Source organism: Silene latifolia, chromosome 8 (assembly GCF_048544455.1).
Source record: "Silene latifolia isolate original U9 population chromosome 8, ASM4854445v1, whole genome shotgun sequence".
NCBI lineage: Eukaryota > Viridiplantae > Streptophyta > Magnoliopsida > Caryophyllales > Caryophyllaceae > Silene > Silene latifolia.
The window spans coordinates 13,870,778-13,878,039 of NC_133533.1; the positions used below are offsets into that span (position 1 = coordinate 13,870,778).

Genomic DNA, 7,262 nt, shown 5'->3' on the forward strand with positions numbered 1-7,262 from the left:
AAAAAAATAGGCACATCTAGGTTGATCAGCCATTTGTTTCATTCAATCATAATGAAAAGTAAAGAATAGTGAGTCTTTAGTCCCACTGAATAGGAAATATACAGATGGACTACTAAGCTATTATTATACCTGATTCTCGCACATCCAACTCTTTCTTGGCTTTCTCAAGAATCTAAAACAGGCATCCACTAAGGCAGAACAATACCAAAAACTCTATACTCTTCAACCTGAAAGAACAATACCAAAAAGGCAACAACAATCAACGGTGACATAAGCTAGAAGAGACAGAAGCTACCTCAAACAAAGAGAATCAGCGTGATCTTAATACCGATCTTCTTCTAATCCCTACTTCCAAGCCCCAAAAACTCTATACTCTTCAACCTGAAAGCAGTAAAGCTATAAACTAAATTTGCTCATTGAATAAAAGGAAGTGAATACAATAAATCTACAAACTAAGCTCTACTAAATATGCTTATTGAATTCTATACTCTTCAACCTGAAAGCAATAAGCCGACGGTTTAACTAGTTAAATAAGAAACTAAGATAGAAAATAAAGTAAATAAGAAATGGTATAGTATATGTATAGGAAAAACATGATATAGAAGAGGAAATATCAACAGAACGTTGTAAAAACCGCAGGCCACTATAGTACCTGTGCCCTGGAAAGAACGAACCGAGACGAAATAGAAAAGACGCAATTGGAAATAACAAACCCAATCAAAACCCGCAGGGCACTACGTTGTAAAACCGCAGGGCACTAAAGACATCAATGGAAATAACAATCCCAATCAAACCTTTCCAACTAAATCAGTGGTAATTAAGCCAATGAAATCAGTACCTGTGCCATGACGCAGTGTACGGACTCGTCAATCAATCTATGGTAATAAACCTGGAACATATCCCAATCATCATAAACTATAGACAACCTACCAGCAACCGTACTAAACCTTCAAAAGCGAAAAAGAAAAAAATGAAGATACCTAGCAGTAAATATCGTACCAGCAAGGCGGTTAAGCCGAGGGATTGACCTGAGGAATGTTCCTCCGGAGGTACTGAGTCTATGGGGGTAGGCAAGCGACGCATCAGACAATAAATAAATAAATAAGCAAAAACAGGCATTTAAAATAGGCAGCATTAAAAAAAAACCTAAAACTGAAGAGAAGTACTTTAAATTGAACATATCTAGGTTGAACATACCTCAGAAATGCAAAACTGATCGGCATGGCTAAGAAATTGCAATTAAATATGGTCAAAAGTACCTTTGATGTTGTTGCGGATAAAGTGGACGGCGGCATCAGAAGGTAACAGACGGTGGAAAGGAAGAAGACGAAGGAACAATTGATAATTGTAAAAGAACAACAGTGAAAGAAAGAAGACGAAGGAACAACCTTTGATGTTGTTGCGGGTGAATTGATTCAACGGCGACGTGAGAAGGTAATTGATTGATGAAATGAAGTCGATGGTTTACCGGAGTTCAATTATGAGGGGATAGTGAGATTTTGCGGTTTGGAATGAAGAAGACGAAGGAACACCGATCGATAATTGTAAAGGGTTTGGGAGGTGTTTTTATTTTTACGCTTAATATTAAAGTCGGTTATAATTAAAAACCGACACCAAAATTTATAATGGCGGTTTTTAGCCCAAATAATTGTACTTTGGCATTAACTTTTAGCGTCATTTTTAACGTCGGTTGTTACTAGAACCGCCACTATTGACCTATGGTGGCGTTTTCTATTTGGAACCGCCTTAAAAAGCATATGTTATCACGTCGGTTCTTACTTAAACCGCCACTATAGACCTCCTACATACATAAAAGTTCCTTCTCCGCCAATTTATTCGACTTTTCACGTCGTTTCTATCAGAACCGCCACTATAACCGTGTCGTGTAAAAACCGCCACAAAAAGGTCATTTATAACCGCCACAAAAAACCCCTATAGTGGCGGTTGTAAATGACCTTTTTGTGGCGGTTTTTACAGATTTTGGGTGCGCCGTATATCACGGGGTTGTATAGCCTTTGCGGCGGTTGTACAACCACCACTATAGCTTACCTACAGTGGCGGTTTTTAAACAAAACCGCCACAATAGGCTTATTTAAAACGACGGTTGTTAGACAAGAACCGCCGCTATAACTAATCTATAATGGCGGTTATTGTTTGAAAACCGCCACCATAGGTATTTCAATAATATCATTGCCCCACTACATATTCTCTATAACGACGATTGTTTTGACAAAACCGTCGTACAAGGTTAGAATAACAACGGTTGTTGTTACAAAAACGCCACTAAAGGTAATTATAACAACGGTTGTTTGGCAAAGAACCGCCATTAAAGGCGAAATATTTTCTAATTATTTAATTGTTTCATGTCATTTCTACGGGAACCGTCGTAAAAAAAAATTAATATTTTTTTAAAAAATAATTTTGTACGAAAATTTCAGCAGCACCTCCCCAAAAACTTGATAATTCCAAATATGATTCGATAATCAATAACAAATATCTTTATACAATTAACCGATTATTCCAAGTCAATTACCAAAAGATCTTCAACTAACTAACCTATCAACAAAAATAATGCATCGACGACTCCAATTTCAAATTAATACTTAGCCGTAAGAGTATCCTTGCCATCTCGATAAATGAATCCAAAAGCAGCCAGCTAGTAGTGTCACTGAAACTCGTCCTTAGCAACTCGTACTCCTTGACCTTCACTTGCGCTCAATTAGTGCACCGTCTTTAGACATAATGTTTACCTACCAAGACAACATCGGATTATAATTTTTTTCAACACTTTCTAAGCCAGCAATAAAAGATTTGACACTCCCAAGTAGAAAACTTACAGCATATTGATAAAATGCCTCATCTACGTTTCTAATAGAAACCTTTCTAATAGATACACCACCTGCCAATGCTTCCAAATCTTGGTCTTTGCATAATCTGGTGTTCTAGGGAGTCGGAAGCATAGCTTTGTACATGAAAAAAACAATTAAGAAATACATAAGGAAAATGCGATTCAAGCTACTGAAGCATTAGTGATTATGTAACAATCTCATTTTGAAGCACCTGTTATTCAACAAATCCACCAAATGCTGCTTCCTAGTATCATTTTAGCCTACGCAGATTGTGAAAGTCACATGAAAAATTGATTGACATCTACACATATGATATAGGTCAGCATTTTTTATCACACTCAACGATAAATTTGATTCTTAAATTCAAGACAGACTGTTTGCCGAGAATATGTAGATGGACATGGTTTCAATGGGGTAAATAATAGAAGCATGTAATTAATGATTGTAGTAAGAATCAGAGAATTAATCACTAACAAGTAAAGAGTAGTGATGTTAAAGAAGTTAACCGGGATAAAACGGAGTTGAACACCACCACCAGCAGCAGCAGCATGGCAAATCGCATCTTCAATATCATAACATTCCAGGCTTCCATGCAACAACGCAAAACGAGCTTCTGTTTTCACCAATTACTCAACGCCATAAACATTCACAAAATATTCCCAGATCTAAGAACAAGTTAACTAGGATGAACTGAAGTAAAAGAACTTTAGCAATCAATAAGTAAACTGAAGTAAAAGAACATTTTTCAAGACCACTATTGACTAGAAAGGCTAAAATTAAAAAAATGTGACATTGGCATATAATCAAAAAAAATGGTGGGCATTAACGTTGAAAAGAGTATCCGCATTAAGAGAGGAAGAAGCTCACAACAGCATTAAAAGAGTTGATTTGCCGACGTTAGAGAGACAGAGAATGCCATTCTAAAAAATCTGCAAAAAAAAAAGATCAATTTAGACAAGGCTACAACAATAATCTACTGCCATTTGGAATGGGTGGGCATAACCAAAGCACTCTTTCTGACCTGGTTGACACTGCAGAAATTGAAGAAGACGAAGAAAAAATAATCTCCGATATGATTGATGGAGCCCAAACCCAAAACTAACAACCCAACATAATCCTGAATCCAGATTGACTAAAAAATTACCCAAGGCAAACCTTTACAGGCATGATTGAAATGACCAAAAAAAACTTGGTTGGAAAGAGTTGTAAAGACTCAATTGAAAATAACTTGAACCAGCAATGACCTTAGTAACAGACCCGAAATCATCCAAAGTCGACTCCATTTATCACACGTTTACTATAAATGAAATATAAAAAGAAAAGGTTCCATCAGTCCATATTTACAATCAGAAGAAGAAGTCCTACTGACTGATGTATAGACGTATAGCCATAGTTCAACAGTATCATGAGTCCTCGGCTATTAAGCACATATTTTTTGAAGAATCATTCTAGAGTAAGGCATAACAGTTTCTTGTACATACCATCACAAATGATGGAGAAATTGAGAAAGAAACACTACTCTAGCGCAATTCTGATCTGCAACAGAGTTCCTTGTTTTCCGTTGCCACCCCAGACTATTCTACAAAATGACGTGTATTACAGGTGACCATAAAAGAGCTTTACAGTTTAAGCACAACATCAGAGGAAGATATAAGTATGAGATCAAGTAACTGGACTAGGATTCAAGGGGCTCAAGATACAAGAACAGCTTGAATATAAATAGATTAAAGATAAAACCAAGCATAACAGATGCAACAACATATAGCTCACACTAAAGTTCACATTAACCATTCAAAGAGATGACATATTATAAGATTAAAGGGGAGTATACCTAAGCAGCAGGGTTTTCTTCGAGTAGCATAAAAGCTTTGAGTGATCCTTTTGAAGCAGAAGACTCATGAGTGATGCAAGCTTTGGTTTCATGGACCGAAGAAAGTGATCCAGCACTTACAGAGGATTTTGGTGAAGAGAGGTACACCCTGCATATATCAAATCGCCATTTGGTGAATATCTAGTTAACTACAGTTGACGACACCTCAGTTCAATTCCAGAAACATCGAGAAACAAAATCTAACATTCAGAAGATTTATGAGCGTATCAGTTTAAATAAACATAGTTCTCAAATTTCCTAGTTCCAATGCTTTCTATAGAGAAAAGCACAAGATCACCAGCCAACTCCACTGGTAGTTCAGCACTACCATCCTGAATGGCATCATGGTCAAGTACTTTGAAACTTCACTTTAGCTACTACTGCGTATCTAACTCCTTAACCATCCGACTCAACATAATACTACATCACTACCTTTTAGTACAAAAACCTGAAACTTTCTTCACAAATAGTCGTGTCAAACATCAACACCGTCGCGCAAAATACTTGTTGCTGAGTCAAAATGGTGCAAACAACCACATGAGAGTCGTCGCTATAACTTACAGATACTACTCAGAAATTAGAGTGTTAAGACACATCGCCTTCAACAGCCACTATCACGACAAGAAATTAGTCCCAAAATGAATTTGGATTGGCTATCTCATATAGTAGTTTGATTGAATCAAGTTTTAGTATAAATTCATGGAATCCAGAAAGCTATTAATTAGGGTTTCGGGTATGGGGATGATGAATTAGGGTCTGAATTAGATTAAGAAGTTATTATTAATATAGTGTTTTGAATCATACCGGCGGTGTGTTTGGGAGCAGTTGCAGCCATGATCGGAGCGTTAAATGAAAGCAGCAATGATGGGGATGATGAGAGGCACGACGTTAGCGAGGGTGGCATGGTGGGCGAGCGTGCAAATCCGAGAGGTGTTGAGGGGAGTGAGGGTTATGGTGGTGGCGGTAGAGGGAGTGGAGCATGGGCGTTTCGAGAGAGAAACAAGAATGGAGTCCGAGAAATTGAAGAAGATGAAGAAACGGGTTTAAGAGGAAGCTAATCGTATAATGCTAAGGGGTTTAAGAGGAAACTAATCGTATAATGCTAAGTCGGTTTTAATTAGAAACCGACATAAAAACATATTATGGCGGTTTTTTAGCCCAAAAAAGTATAACTTTGTATTAATTTTTAGCGTCGTTTTTAACGTCGGTTGTTAATAGAACCGCCACAATTGACCTATGGTGGCGTTTCCTATTTGGAACCGCCATAAAAAGCTTATGTTATCACGTCGGTTCTTACTTAAACCGCCACTATAGACCTCCTACATACATAAAAATTTCATTCCCGCCAATTTTTTGAGCTTTTCGCGTCGTTTCTATTAGAACCGCCACGATAACTGCGTCGTGATAGGGGTTTTTTCTACTAGTGGACGAAGTTCTTGTCTTCCATTGAATGCTTTCTGCATCTTGCGATAACAATGATCATGATACAAGAACCTCTTATTTCCTATATACAAATACTTACGAGAAGACTTCATGTAACAACCCGGATTATAAAACAAAGGAAAAACGTATATAAAGTAAATATCAGAGTACGATACTGATAAAAAGGGTCAAGGTGGCGGAAACACCTGACCAATCCGGTTCGCTACTAAATCCAAAACAACTAATACATTATTCAAAGGTTCTTAAAACTCAAAAGAAAACTCCTATTTTATTATTAAGCTCGCTTCGCACATTCCCCAAGCAAGCATCAACCAGACAGCAACAAGCGTTCAACCTGAACAACCTGAGAAGGGGGTCGACAATTCAGTCGGGAGTAACTAGATGCTCTCCCAGTCATGTTTACAACAATTGAATATAATCAACAATCATCAACAAATGAAATGCAAAACTAGTAAACATGTGAGACCATCCATACTCATGAAAAACCCAACAAAGCTTACCATGACTTATCAATCTTAAAGGAATAATGCAAATCTAAACCATATGCAAGAACTAGACCATGTACACTAATAACCATTGTAGCACACGACCTCTAACAACTTAAGGCACAATGCTAGCATCAAAGCATAGCGAATTCGGTAACACACAATCCACAGCAACAGAAGGCACAAAGCTAGCAACAAAGCATAACGAATAGAGCGAACGCCCATTAGAGCGTATCACCACTGCCTCTAACTTGTCAGAGCGTATCACCACTGCCTCTGACTGACGGAGCGTATCACCACTGCCTCCATCGGTGTGGAGCGTATCACCACTGCCTCCACGCTACTATGTATAGCGTATCACCACTGCCTATATGCCTAAGACCTGGCCAGACCTCTCGATGCAATAACTGTACACCGAACGACACTCGGGACCCAGAACGTATAATTAACGAATCTGGCCACCCCCGAACATAGACCAAAATAAATCCCGCATCAACGAGTGGCGTTAGTTCGTTCCGATAGTATATAACTGATACTACCGTCATCTATTCAAACCAGCCAACAAACAAATGCACAGTATAACTTACTGTACTAACATGCGTGAACAACATCACA

The 7,262-nt window shown here is 38.0% G+C and overlaps 1 long non-coding RNA gene across 2 annotated transcripts; it reads right to left on the minus strand.

Moving 5' to 3' along the window:
* Positions 1–2,460: 2,460 nt before the first annotated feature.
* On the minus strand, positions 2,461–4,078 carry LOC141594145 (uncharacterized). 2 transcript variants are annotated; one of them, XR_012522020.1, is made up of 4 exons: positions 3,717–4,078; positions 3,061–3,462; positions 2,838–2,962; positions 2,461–2,750 (listed from the first exon to the last, which is right to left on the minus strand). It is a non-coding gene; the product is annotated as an uncharacterized LOC141594145 (long non-coding RNA). The 2 variants fall into 2 exon arrangements; XR_012522019.1 differs by lacking the exon at positions 3,717–4,078 and having other exon boundaries at positions 3,061–3,650.
* Positions 4,079–7,262: the final 3,184 nt, after the last annotated feature.